The sequence below is a fragment of the Humulus lupulus genome, chromosome 3, assembly GCF_963169125.1.
Source record: "Humulus lupulus chromosome 3, drHumLupu1.1, whole genome shotgun sequence".
Taxonomy (NCBI): domain Eukaryota; kingdom Viridiplantae; phylum Streptophyta; class Magnoliopsida; order Rosales; family Cannabaceae; genus Humulus; species Humulus lupulus.
In genome coordinates, this window is record NC_084795.1 from 142,547,895 (window position 1) to 142,562,749 (window position 14,855).

General features: G+C 38.4%; 1 long non-coding RNA gene across 1 annotated transcript; it reads right to left on the reverse strand.

The window, feature by feature from the left end:
- Positions 1-10,799: 10,799 nt before the first annotated feature.
- LOC133823197 (uncharacterized) lies at positions 10,800-13,925 on the reverse strand. The gene is made up of 3 exons (XR_009888178.1): positions 12,641-13,925; positions 12,075-12,225; positions 10,800-11,271 (listed from the first exon to the last, which is right to left on the reverse strand). It is a non-coding gene; the product is annotated as an uncharacterized LOC133823197 (long non-coding RNA).
- Positions 13,926-14,855: the final 930 nt, after the last annotated feature.

The window sequence follows — 14,855 nt, forward strand, 5'->3', positions numbered from 1 at the left end:
AGCAGTGGTCTTTGCGTTAAAAATCTAGCGCCATTATCTTTATGGAGAACGGTGCGAGATTTATACGGACCACAAGAGTTTAAAGTACTTCTTTACTCAGAAGGAGCTCAACATGAGGTAGCGCAGGTGGTTGGAGTTAGTAAAGGATTATGACTACGAAATCCTATACCACCCGGGGAAGGCGAACATAGTTGCCGATGCACTTAGCAGGAAAAGTTATGGGAATTTAGCAGCTTTAGCCGGAATAGAAAAGCCGCTACAGTAGGAGCTGATCAGTGCCGGAATAGAAGTAGTTATAGGCAAGCTGGCTAACTTGTCTATCCAATCGAATCTGCTAGAGGACATACGGATTGGTCAGAGACATGATGACACGCTAGCAGCACATATGGATGCAGTTAGAGAAGGCAAGACTACAGATTTCTCAATATCTAGCCAAGGCTTATTGAGATATAAGGATCAGGTATGCGTGCCAAATGATCAAAGTATTAAGAAGACGATTCTAGAAGAAGCGCTCAGCACCCCGTACTCAGTTCATCCAGGGTCTACCAAGATGACTCATGACATCAAGGCAGTCTACTGGTGGCCAGGGATGAAGAGGGACATAGCAGAGTATGTATCTAAGTGTTTTGTATGCCAGAAAGTGAAAGCGGAGCATCAGCGGCCTGCAGGTTTATTGCAACCGCTTAGCGTACCAGAATGGAAGTGGGACGACATAGCCATGGACTTCATGACGGGTCTGCCAAAGACGAATAAGCAGCATGATTCTGCTTGGATAGTAATAGATAGACTAACCAAGTCGGCTCATTTTCTGCCTGTTTGGACTTCATCCACGGCAGACCAATATGCAGACATCTACATCCAAGAGGTAGTACGGTTGCATGGAATCCCCAAGACAATAGTGTCAGATAGAGGATCGTTGTTTACATCGAGATTTTGGGGAAGCTTACAGCAAGCTATGGGTACTAAGTTAAGTCTTAGTACAGCTTTTCATCCTCAGATAGATGGGCAGTCTGAGCGTACGATTCAGATTTTAGAGGATATGCTACGTGCGTGTGTACTTGATTTCGGAGGATCATGGAATAAGTACTTGCCGCTGATCAAGTTTTCCTACAACAACAGCTACCAGTCGACGATCGGGATGGCACCTTATGAGTTGCTATATGGAAGAAGGTTCCAATCACCATTGCACTGGGACGAGGTAGGAGAAAGGCAGCTTCTTGGCCCCGAAGCTGTTAGACAAGCTCAAGAACCAGTAGCGTTTATTAGACAGCGTATGCTTGCTGCTCAAAGCCGTCAGAAAAGCTATGCGAATGCCAAGCGATGCGATGTGGAATTCCAAGTTGGAGATCAAGTCTTCCTGAAGATATCTCCTATGAAAGGTATCAAGCGGTTCGGGAAGAAAGGCAAGCTTAGTCCCCGATTCATAGGTCCTTTTGAGATATTGGACAAAGTGGGACCAGTTGCGTATAGACTAGCCCTACCGCCAGCACTAGCCAATAGTCACAACGTATTCCACGTCTCGATGCTATGCAAATATGTGTCAGACTCATCTCACGTCCTCAAGTACGATACGATAGCACTCCAGAAAGACTTAAGTTACGAGGAACGACCGATTAGCATCCTAGATAGGGGGATGAAGCAGTTACGGTCCAAGAGCTTTCCTATAGTCAAAGTCCTATGGAGTAATAGTTCTGAACGAGAGGCAACGTGGGAGTTGGAGGAGGACATGCAAGGCCAGTATCCGGAGTTATTTGGTAAGTAAATTTCGAGGACGAAATTCTTTTTAGTAGGGAAGAATTGTAGAGTCCAAGAACTTTACTTAGCTAGTTAGATAGTAGTATTATAGTATTTATAGTATTATCTTTATGACTGTGGATTTTTGGTTCAGACCGGAAATTATTTGGACACTCATAGTAGTACTTGTAGATTTTCTAAGTTTAACCTATAGTTTAAGAATATTAATGTTAACCTAAGGTTTGATTAATATGGCTGATATTAAGGATAATATTTATTATACTATATGGTTTAGATAAGAACCAATAGGATTTTAAGCACATGTTATGTATGGGTGATTAAAGGATTAAGTATTTTGAGGATTAAATTTAATAAGGGTAAAGTTTGAATGCTCTAAGGTCAGTCAGTAGCTTTGAATACGTTTAAGGGCTTAGTCAAGGCTGTTTACTCAATTTGAATTAAGCTAAAAATGTGTAATTTCATGTTTAAATAATCAGCGAATGCCGATATATCGCAGCTATAGGGGGCGATATATCGCAGCACGTAGATACGGAAAACACGAAACGATGCACGTTTGCCTCGGGCATATTGGTCCAGGCGATATATCGCCTATAGGGGGGGATATATCGCCTCCTTTAGCTTATTTTGAAAGTTTTTGAATTTGTTTTCCATTTAGCCATTCAACCTCTTGATAAGTCCAGCAACTTTTTGAACGAGTCTTCAGCCTCTGCTGAACGATTATTCAAATTATTTTCACCTTAAAAGCCATTATTTTTATTCAAGTTAAATCAAAATCCTTTCATTCCTAAACTCTATAAATAGGACCTAGTACCCAGCCATTATTCACCTTTTACTCTAACTTCAGAGGCTGCAAGTTGCTAGGTGAGTGCGAGAGTGTAAACACTTGGGTGGGGAAATCATAAGCTTGATCACCATAAGCTTATCAAACACTTGGGGAAGTAAGGTTTCATAGTATTTCGGTTCGAGGTTTAGATTGGTCTACAAGTCTTCAAGGTATTTCTACACCTTAGTTCATTGGTATTATTTTATTTTAAGTTCTCATAGTCTTCTACTCAGCCTCTAACCTTAATCTTTATTTTGGTTAGGGAATCTAAGTTCTTGAGCAAAAAGGTTTTGGTAAGTATTTTTCTCAATGGTTTAGTCCTTCCATTCCTTTCAATTCTCTTCTTCTCTATACTCACTCTTTTTAATGGTTCTTAGGAGTGTTCCAAAGTCCCACCTCTGTCCTCTTATCCCGGTATTTTTGTAAGGAAAATAGGATAGAAATTCATATGTTATATGTTTTATATGTTATCTTATGTTTCTTATGTTATGATAAGTGTTATGATATGTATGTTTGTAGGCTTGGGCATATGACCCAGATGACTAACAAGACCCCAAATAGATTATGGGCATATGACCTGCTTAGCTAGTAGGACCCCACTAATCTCATGGGCATATGACTTGTTTAGTCTATGGGACCCCAAGTAATAATGGCCATTATAGTATGTGTATGATAAAAGTGTAATGTATGTTATGTTATGTTTTTTTTATGTTTCTTATGAAATTTATGTATATGAACTATGTGGTAGATTTTCCTTGCTGGGCATTAGGCTCATTCCTTTTTGTTTATATGTGCAGGAAAATAGCTATAGTGGCGGTAAGGTTCGTGGATGCTTGGGGATTGTGTATCGGTGATGAATGGATTCAAGGAGTCGAGAGTTCGATTTTCGGGGATGTAGCCTTCTTTTTTATGGTTTTACATGTATTTTTCCACACTTACTATGTAACTCCTTTTTATTTTAATTTATATTTTGTTTTTTAAACAATGGGATCCCATATCCTACTTGACATTTTATGTAAGTAACTCTTATTTTTACAAGTTTCCTAATAAAGTTATGGTATTTTCACAATGTAAGTTTTATTAAGGATTAGTATGTTTAGTTTTCGTTAATGGTCCAAAAGTATAGAGTAGTTGCGTCATTACATTCTACGATTTCTAGAAGCACAATCGGGAGGCCAACATTAACTATCTCTCCAAGCGATTATAGAGGATACTGATGGCGCAGTGCACCACCCAGTTGGAGGCAGAGGAGAGAGCTAAGGCTAAAGCCCCTGCTACTGATGCTGAAGCTAGTCCTCCGGCTGATCAAAGCACTCCTCCTAATCCGGAAGACCCTCCTGCTCCCCAGTAATTCTATTTCTATTTTTCATTTTGTTTTTATGGCCCACGGGTCTATTTGTAAAGACAATTTATTTTTATGGCTGCGAGGGCAGCTTTTTTACTTACACTTGAACAATTACATCCGAGCAGTACTGCTCGCGGTGTAAAAGCTTTTTCTTTATTGATATTATAATGTTTCTTTTATTATAATATCTGTTCGCATGACCGAACTTAGCATAGTACTTTGGTTTGATTTAACAAAACATAAATCTTTACTTTTTACAAGTTTTGAAAAAGGGTTAGCCACGTTGTATGGCTAATCGCTTACAATGTAAGATCTTTTTGAGATCACTCGTAAAAACATGATTAGTCCATTTTTAATATGAGACTATAAGGGACTGTGCACAGCCAGTCATTCTTGCCAAACTTTGTAAATTTATTTTTACAAGTATTTGATCATTACGTGTGTTGTTTTGCTATATTATGTTGTTTACTATCGAGCAGTAATGTTCGCACATGTCATGGTCAAGGCAAGTGACCAAGGACCTAAAGCTCCTCGATCACTTGGGGGGCACATAAGGTACATCGATAGCAAAGCATACCAATGGGTTTGTAAACACATGAACAAGATGAGTGAAAGCATGCTACAGTACTTAGAGTCTTTTTCAAAATTTATGTTTTGTTAAATCAAACCAAAGTATTATGCTAAGTTTGGTCATGCGAACATATATTATAATAAAAAAAATTATAATATCAATAAAGCAATCTTTTACACCGCGAGCAGTATCGCTCGGATTTAATTGTTCAATTAAAAGTTAAAACCTTTTGCACCGCGAGCAGTATTGCTCGGATGCAATTGTTCAGTTATAAGTAAAAAAGCTACCCTTGCAGCAATAAAAATAAATTGTCTTTACAAACAGACCCATGGGCCATAAAAGCAAAATAAAAGAAAATTTTTACTGGGCAAGAGGGTCTTGAGGATTTGGGGGAGTGCCCTGGTCAGCAGGAGGACCAGCTTCAGCATTAGCAGAAGGAGCCTTTGCCTTAGCCTTTTCCTCTGCCTCCAACTGGGTGGCGCACTGCGCCATCAAAGTTCTCTTCAACCGCTCGGAAAGATAGTTGAAGTTGGCCTCCCGGTTGTGCTTCCAGAAGTCATAAAAGTAGAGGAGGGTGGCCTCCTTATACTTCTTCAAGTTCGCGACCCCCTCCTCCTCAACCTCCTACACTCGCCCCTCAAGCTTCTTTGCCTCATCCCTACTGGCGGTCAGATCGAGTTTGAGCTGTTTACACTCTTGGGTGATAAGTACAGAACTTTCCCTCCATTTGTGCCACTCCTCGTTGGCTTTCTTCAAGGCCCCTTGGCTGTCCTGAAGCTCCTGGGTGTTAGTGGCTTGGTCCTCGCACAGCTGTTCATTCAGCTTGGACAGCTCCTTGTTCTCCTCGAGCAACTTTTTATTCTCATCCTCAAGTGCTTGCTTAGCCTGAGCAAGCCGGGAGTCGAAGTTCTGTCCACGGGAAACCAACGCCCCAGCACGGCGCCAGCTAGCAGTTAAAGACAGTAGCCCCTAAAGACAAAAGATGAAAAAGTAAGGAAAAGAAGTCACACATAAATGATGAAGTAGCACAAGATGACTTACGCTGACTATCTCATTCAACCCTCTGTTGATGATTTGGTCGACCTCCATTGAGGCAGTTTCATTGATGGAGGCCTGGCTGCGTCTGTGCTTCGAGAGCTTGTATATCCTCTCCCTGGCCGACCCGACCAAGAGGCTGGATAGGGAGCCTTTGGACAGGTTGTCCAAAGTCTCCTTGCCAGCAGCCCTAGAGGAGGGCTGTGGATTCTCAGGCGTGGGCGTCGACTGTTCGGTGGGGGGCGGAGGTGTCATGTTTTCCTTAGAAGGGACGGCGGGTGGAGTATCTTCTGTTCGAGCCTTCTTGGAGGGGGTCTTGCTGCTTTCCCCTCGAGCCCTCTTGCTATCCTTCTTCGGGATAGAAGAAGCAGCGGCGACCTCGTAATGAGTGAAGACATCTCCAGAGTCCATACCTGCACAAAAGGAAACAACTCAAGCAGTGAGAGTAAGTGGCCATAGGGGGAACAGAGATTAAAGTAAAAGGATTACAAGCAAAGTACCCGAGCTACAACTACTAGTCATAGCAATATTTACTGAACTACCTAGTTCCTGGAAGAAATCTGAGTTTAAAGAGGGAGCATTCCTAAAGTTGTTGTCCCCATCAAATAGATGAGAGGGAATTGGAAAATTATTTAAAAGCGAGATTATTGTACCGTTTACATCAGACGAATCGTCAGAAAGTTAGGTAGGCTCGACAGCCTTTTGTTTTCCCTTGCCCTTGGGGACTGAAGGTTCCTCTGCTCGGGGGGGGGGGGGGGGGCGGCAGGTTCCTTGATCGTAACCCCAGTTGGCCGCCTCCGAGGAGGCGCCTGAGGTTGCTGCTCAGGTTCCTGTTCGGGTTCCGCGTCAGCTTGAACATCGCCCACTGAGGGTTCGTTCGTCGCAGATTTAGATCCCCAAAGGCCGACCAGTCTAAGGTTGGCCTCGTTGACTAGGTTTTTTACACTCTTATCAGCATTTGGCATGTTGGCTAAGAGTGTTGCCCTTGAATCCATACCTGGAGTAGGGGTTGGACGTAGCCACGGGCCTGGAACATGATAAATGTCAAGATATTATGACAGAAAGACACTAAGTAAAGAAGCTGCTCGCGTAAGAATTTTTACCTCCTCGGGTGAAAGCCAGGTTGTCCGCAGCAAGGTCAGGTGTGAGGAAGTATTCGTGGTGATACTTCCCCACATTAGAAATATCGGAAAAAAAGTGCGTCCGGACTCCAGATGGCAGAAGTGAAAAAAACTCGTACCATCTTGGTTGGGGTTGGATTTAAGGTCAAAGAGAAAATTAACCTCATGGGGGGAAGGTACTGGCCATTTTTTGAGCTTATAAAGGATATAGAGTGCGGCCAACATTCTATATCCGTTCGGAGTGATTTGAAAGGGGGATACTTCGAAGTAATTAACCACCCCCTGAAAAAACGAGTGGAAAGGCAGGGTGGCACCTTCCTCAATGTGGAACCTCGACCAAGCGCTGTAGGCCCCGCCTGGCAGGTTGGCGCGCTGGTCGATAGACGATTTGACTAAGGTCACACCCGTTAGATTGTATCTGTTTAGATAGTTGGAAATCATCCGCAGTGTCACCGTACTTTGAGGAACGACGTGCCATGCCACGTCTGGCTGGTCGACATGGCGGGGGCGGGCACGCCTTTGGACATCGGTCTCTGGAGCAAATTCACCTCGACCACTGGTCGAGGGAACATCAGCAGAAGGCTGGTCTGAAGAGCTAGGGTTATTCCTTTTTCGAGCTTTTGTTTTTGTTCGGGCCATTCTTTGGTTGGGGACTGAAGGACGGTTTGAGCTAGGGCGAGAAAAAAGGATATCCTGTATCAAGGTAGATTGGTTCTCTTCGCCTTCAAGTAGTTGGGCCAAGAGATCATCCTCAATAGGTCTTTCTCCTCCCCAAGGGTCTTGCATAAGAACTGCAAACAGACAATGGAGGAGATAAGACACAATTTGCGAAGTAGTGTGGAGGATTGGGATAACGTTGCTCGCGTGTAAAAAACCAGCATCATCCTACTCCTACACTAAGATTCGGCACTAATAGTTTGAAAAACAGATCAAAGAGGAAATAAACTGTTTTCTGAAAGAGAACTGCTTCGACTCCTAAAGGGCGGGAAAAAACTCAGTTTCTTCACCTAGCTTAAAGGTTGAATTTTTATGTCGATCTTACGCCCTAAGCCTATGATCCTTACTATCAAACTAAGTCCTAACCTATACAAAGCATAAAGACGCCATATTACTTAGCAATGGAAGGTTTATGCAAAAGAAAAAAAATCCTCGTGAAACCCTATTCGAGAACACAGAAATCACAGAGCATAGAAACGGCGTGCATGGCATAAATTTAGAAAGACAATGATTACCTGAGCAAAGATGGAGGTTCGGAAGAGGATGAAAAAGTTCGAGTCAGGAAGATCCTCAGCTAGGCGACTGTCTGGTTTTGAAACTCTGAAGGAAAAGTTCTTGAAGTTCTTGGCAAAGACGATAAGAAAAGCCTTTTTGAGAAGAAAAAGGAGGTATTTATGGAGACCGAGGTATGGCTAAAAAGTAACAATCATTATTTTTTAATTCTCGAAACGTGGGGAAGTGCATAAGCCATCAATTTGTTTCTTGAAAACTGAAAAAGGCTTGATTAGACATAATTATGTCACCATTTTCAAAAACGCACGGTGATGTTGACAGGCATCGTGGGGATATGAACGGTTGCTTCCTTAAAGTTTCTTAATTGCTGGTCGCAATAAACAAACTTGGGGGGAAAATGTTATCCAAAAAACAAGCATGGATGACATGGAAAATATTTAGTACACGTGGCTAACATCTGGCAGAATTCGTGCTCGACTATTGACCAGGAATACATCTAGTGTCACGATGTTCGATCTCTTCATACGACCAGCCTGGTCGTACGAACGATATACGCGGAAAAGATCTTATTCCGTTATGATGGTATCCGAAATTATCTCCCATGATTTCCTGAGTATCCGACTATTTAGGAAATCATATCTGTAACAAAATAATGTAAATCCTCCTTGAGCCTATAAATAGAGAAAGGGGGCTCAAGGGAAAGGGATCTTGTTCTTCTTTCTTGCTTTCGGATCATTAGAGATTAGAGTTATCCTATTTGATATATTGTATTTATCTTCAAAGGTTGTTGAAGCTCATTGAACCCTAGTTCTTTGATCACTCCTTTGAATCCAATATCAATAACAATTCAAGTGGACGTAGGTTATTACCAGATTCTGGGGCCGAACCACTATAAACCCTTGTGTTCTTTATCGTTTCGCCATCACATTCTTTCCAACGTGTTTGTCCACATCAAGCAAGTTTGACTCCGTGTCAGATGACTAAAATCAGAGTCAACATCACTCAAGAATGTGCGAGCAGATTCATGGTGGTAAAAATTGAATAACCCCATATTGTTTTGATTGGGGTTGGATTTGAGATCAAACAAGTAGTTTATCTCATGCGGGGTAGGCACGGGCAATTTTTTCTGGTTGTATAAGACATAGAGTGCTGAAAGTACTCTATATCCATTGGGTGTTATTTGGAAAGGGGCGACCTCAAAATAATTGGCCTCCCCTCTGAAAATGTCATGCCTGGGCAAGAATGCCCCTGCTTCTATATGATACCTTGACCAGGCATGTTTGCCCTCTGGTCGGGTGTTGGTTTGTACAGGGTAATCCCAGGAAGCCCGTACTTCTTGGGATATTTTGCAACCATCTTGGTCGATATGACGCTAAGAGGAGCAATGTACCAGTCTACCTCTGCTCGAGGGCCATCACGGGGATGAGCTTTAAGCTGGATAACTGGTGGTGAAAAATTTAATGGTTGAGGATCGATTGAAGGACACTCGGCGTTGGTTGCAGGCTGGTTGGAAGGTGAATCTATGGTTTTCCTTTTTTATGAGCAGTGTATTTGACACAACCCATGTTCGATTGGTTCTGAGACGGGTAGTAAGGAGGACTAATCGTAGGGTTTGGGTATGAAGACAAAGGCTCAGGAAAAGGCAAAGAAGGTTGTTCTTGATCCTCGAATAGTAAAGTGAGAAGATCATCATCTATTGGTCTCTCACCTCCCCATGGATCATGCATGAATATCTGAGAAGAGCAAAGGGAAAGTGAGAGTCTACAACCAATAGATAGAAGAAAGAGAAAAGCAATGATAACTTTACTCGTGTATAAAAGTTAAGCTTTTATACGACCAGCAGCATCCTGATAAAAACACAATAAATATGTGAGCAGATTGGAAAAGCATGTCAAAAGTGAATATGAAAAGTTGTTTCAGAAAAAAATTTCAACTCCGAAAACAAGCGGGAAAAACCCAATTTTCCGAAAAACTCAAAATCGAATTTTCACTTTGATTTTGGGCCCGAAACCAGTGTACCTATACCCCACATTGCTTTTTAAGCATTGTCTAGTATTTTATATTGCCTAAAATCCCTATTCTAGCATACTTATTCTATGTATGTTTGCCTAAACCCACCTACCCAAGAAATTTCTCAAGAACAGTAGAAACCCAGTTACGGAGACTCGTGAATCAAGACCAGAATACACGAAAATTTCTAAAAAAATAAGAGGATGGATATAAAAACTTGGAGCATGGATTGTAGGAGAAATCATGAAAGTTTGGCTCAGAGTTGCTCGAAGACGTCTCAAATCACACTAAAGTCTCTGGGTTTTCTTGAAGAGACAGAGAAGGTTCGGGTAAAAAAATGAAGAAGGTGAAGGAACTTATATTTATATTGCTTGGAGTAGTAATAGAAGGTAATGATGGGGGTAGGGTTTCGATGCATGGGGAATCGCAATAACCGTCAAAATATTTCTGGGAAACTGTAAAGGTCATGATTACTAGCCTTTTCAAAACAGTAAGTACTGACACATGTGACAGGTCAGAGGGATTGTTGGTCGAGTAAGTTTATTAAATGCTGATCGCATTAAAATAAACTTGGGAGCAAATGTTTACCCTAAAAAATATTTGCTTGCTGACATGGCACAATTAGTGTGCATGTGGATAGCACGTGATTGTTTAGTGATGGTAGCCTGGTCGACCTAACGACCAGAATAGAAGTTGCTCGATGGATTCAAGAAAGATGCTGAACAGTACGACAGAAAATGTGCTGACATATGCGACCAAGTCTGATTATAGTACGAAGCCAGAATTCAAATACAGTTATAAGTCAGATATTTTAAAGATATTTGACCATATTTATGTGTAAAGAGTATGATTTATGTTATTATTAAATTGCGCTTGTAACAAAGTATAAACACGGCCCATCGGCCCATATGTGTATCCTTGAGCCTATAAATATGATGGATGAACTCATTTAGGGAGGGGGGAATAATTTGTATTCAGAGAGAACTAGTGTTTTTATACATGATTGGTATCCTTTTTTGGAGCTTGTGAAACTTAGTGAACCCTAATTTGCTGATCGCAAGTTTCAAAGTACATCAATAAAAACATTAAGTGGGCGTAGCTCGTTACCAATATCTAGGGTCGAAACACTATAAATCTTTGTGTTGTTTAGTTCTTATATTCAGCTTATAAATCTTTATCATTTTGGTGACTCTGTGTCGTTGGCTAAATCATCAGTCAATATCAGTCAATGACAAATAGTGCCCTTAAGAACTCGTAAATATATAGAAGCTTGGAAAAAAGATCGCCAAAGAAAAATCCCACACACTTAGAGTAGAACCTTGTCACATAGATACTCACAAAGTTTGCAGTTATCTCATTGAGCTTCTCTTGTTTATAGTCTCTGCAGTTTGTAAGAAAATACAACTAAATTAATCTAAAACCATTCACATAATATCAATAGCCAAAAATAAGAAAATTACAACCAATAAACTAACAGAGAATAAAATTTAGTCAACTTAAAACTAACAAACATAACAAATACAAATACTGTTATGTAATAAATACACCTTGATCATACATTATTATTTGGAGATAGACTAAAAATGAGAGAATAATGAGATATTGATTCTTATTATTGAAAATGAACCAAGTGATGAGTACAATTGGGTGAGCCAATTAGTTTTATTCATAAGTTGGCCAGTACCCTCCTTTTCTCCTTACCTGATTGAAGTTTGTAGATATTTAAAATAGTTTTTATTAATGCAACCAACTAAAATACCAAAATATTTTTTAGTGGACAAAAGAGTAAGCATACTTTATTATAATTATAGTGAAGAAAAAATCAAAGAGTAGACATATATATACATATTAAATATCCCAACACCATTCAAAGGCAGACCTACAGTTCTAGAGTTCAATCTGATTGTAACTGTTCTAAAATCAATCTGATTGTAAGATATTAAAATAAATGAGAGGAGTGTTAGAATAAAATCAACCTGAATTTATGACTTTCATTCAATCTATTCTACTTACTTTCTGATCTGATAAAGTTCTATGATCCTATCACAAACTTGGGTTTTCTAGTGCTACGGTGATAGAGAGCATTATGTGCGGCCCTAATGAGGAAGAGGAGGTCACATGTAATCTTACCAAAATATAAAAAAGGATCCAAAATAAGAAATAATAAATGATCTTAGTACTTACAATAGTTATAGAACACGGCAGGAAAATCAGGTTTGTTCAAACTGATCATAAGCAGCATTGTACTTGGTGAATGAAGCATAGGCATAGCAACTGATAGCTCCAAGTGAGGGTTTGAGTTCGGACAAATATTGGAATAATGGCAGCATGATAGCTGCAGTTGTACACAGATTTGAAGTCAATAATAAATACACAAAAAAATCATATATTACACTCATCTCAAACAAAAAGTTGTATTACAAGACAAGTAATATCTTTTTTAAATTTAGTTTATGCAGATTTGGATAGTAGTTGTAATATAAATATATATATATACTAGCATTAGTAGTCGTAGAAACTTGTATTTTTACATCTTTTTTTATGCATCTCTACTCTAACAACATGTAATTAATAATACAAGAGGCATTTGATTGATTTGAAGATAGAAAAAAAATAAAAAAGTTGTTATATTCAAGTGATGGGCACGTTGGAAAACAGAGGATGAGATATAGTGTAATGTAGTGTAAATAAAAGGAATAATTACTCATTGGTAGACTAGACAAATGGCTATAAACACAAACTATTGTTACCGAGCTTAGCTTATCAGTCCACACCCACCATCACCATCTGCATAAGTTTTAAAAGTAGACCATTAATTTTTCTTAATCTTGTGCGACCACAAAGCCTCACTTATTGGAGCATCATCTAGAGCACCAAAAACATCCTGTTATCAAAATAAAATAAGAACATGTAATCTACCGAACATATCTTACACTAACATCAATATTAATAAAAAAATCAATCTTACCTTGTTGAATTATCGCATATCACTTATCATCATCTCAAGTCATGGAAATGGACATTTAACCAACAAAAATCAATACATTAAATTCAAAAATCATGTGAGCACTATTATAAAACAAGTGGTATGCGATTTTCTATACTAAAAAGAAGAACAATAATTAAAGCAATTACCAAAGCTTGGTCTTGAAAATGAGATTGAAGAACATAAAACTAAATTTCGGATTGCATATCCAAAGTTATCATCAAATATTGTGATTAATCTCCAAATCTTAAAGGAATCTATAAAGATTTAGGGTAAAGATTATTACCCAACTCAATCAAATACCACTCACAAATCCAAAATTACCTTAAATCAAACTAAGGCGATGAATTAGGAGTTTAAAAGCTTGGTTGAGTTTTATAAGGGTAAAACAAAACAATCACAATTAAAATTAATAAAATCTCAAACCACAAAGTTTTATAATGCACATTTGCTCCTTGTTGTAACTCGTATCATCGAACCTCCCCGCTACGACAAAGTGATCTTGAAATCAAAGTGAAAACAAACTTTGAAGAATCGAGAAAAGGATAGGTGATCTTGAAATCATAGAAAAAGAAAAGTTAAAATCGGTTTTGATCCAACCATCGCAGGGTGGGCATCAGGGCGGATTAAAGGGGCACAAATCATAGAATAAAGAAAAATAAAAACAAGAATTAAAAACATAGAAAATAGATGAAAAAAAATTAGTTAACCTTTATGAAACCCATATCTAAAAGTCTACCAAAACAAATCTAACAAATTGATTAAAAAACAAGATTATCAAGTCAATAAACAAAAAATGAGACCTATTTGTAACTTTTTCTATCGACGCAGCACACCCTCCATTGCGAAGCTGCCCCTTCGCGTCACCCACCATTGCGCCACACCATCTTCACGCCACTCGCCGCCTCGGCACATCCACCACTGCGCAAACCTTTGTAGCACTACCACCATCGATTGATAGAGATATCAAAGAAAAAAATGTGGATTGAGATGAGGAGAGAAGGGGCAGTTGGGGTTTGTGTTTAGGGAAGAATGAGAATGAAATGAGAGAGCAGATTTTAGGAGGGACTAATGCAAGTCTAATTTTTAAAAATTATTCTTTAAATTAACATGTTTTAAAAAACTATTCATATTTTTTCTTTAAATAACACGACAAAAAAGAAATATTTCTCTTTAAATTATACTTCGCTAGTCAAAATTATTTTTTATATATTATAATCACTTAAAATAAAATTTAAATATTAAAATCCAAATTATTTTTGTATATATTATAATCACATAATTAAGTGTAAGTACTATCAATATCTATAAATATTTTATTACTTACACATATATGTGCTGCTAGAATTTTGTGTATATAATTTTTACTTGCACATAATTATCCTTACACATACTCATATTATGTTTAGGCAAATTTATATCTACTTACACATAATTAAGTGCAAGTAAAAGTTTATATTGTCAAGTCATTGGAAATATGTAAACATATTATTACTTACACATATATGTGTAGATAAAATTGTGTACATATAACTTTTACTTACACATATGTATCCTTACACATGCCCATATTATGTTTAAGAAAAACTATATTTATTTACACATAATTAAGTTTAAGTCAAAGTATACTTTGCTACGTCATCAAACAATTTATTACTTACACATATATGTGTAGCTACAATTTTATATGAGTAACTTTTTCTTAAACATATTTATCCTTACATATGCTCATATTATGTGTAAGCAAACGTATATGTACTTACATATAATTTAGTGTAAGAAAAAGTTTAAATTATCACGTCAACAAAAACTATAAATATTTTATTACCTACACATGTATGTGTAGCTAAAATTTTGAATGTGTAATTTTTACTTATATATACTTTTCCTTACACATATGTGTTAGTAAATTTATATTTCCTTACACATATTTAAGTGTCAACAATAATTTTATTTGGCATGTTATTAAAATCATGTAA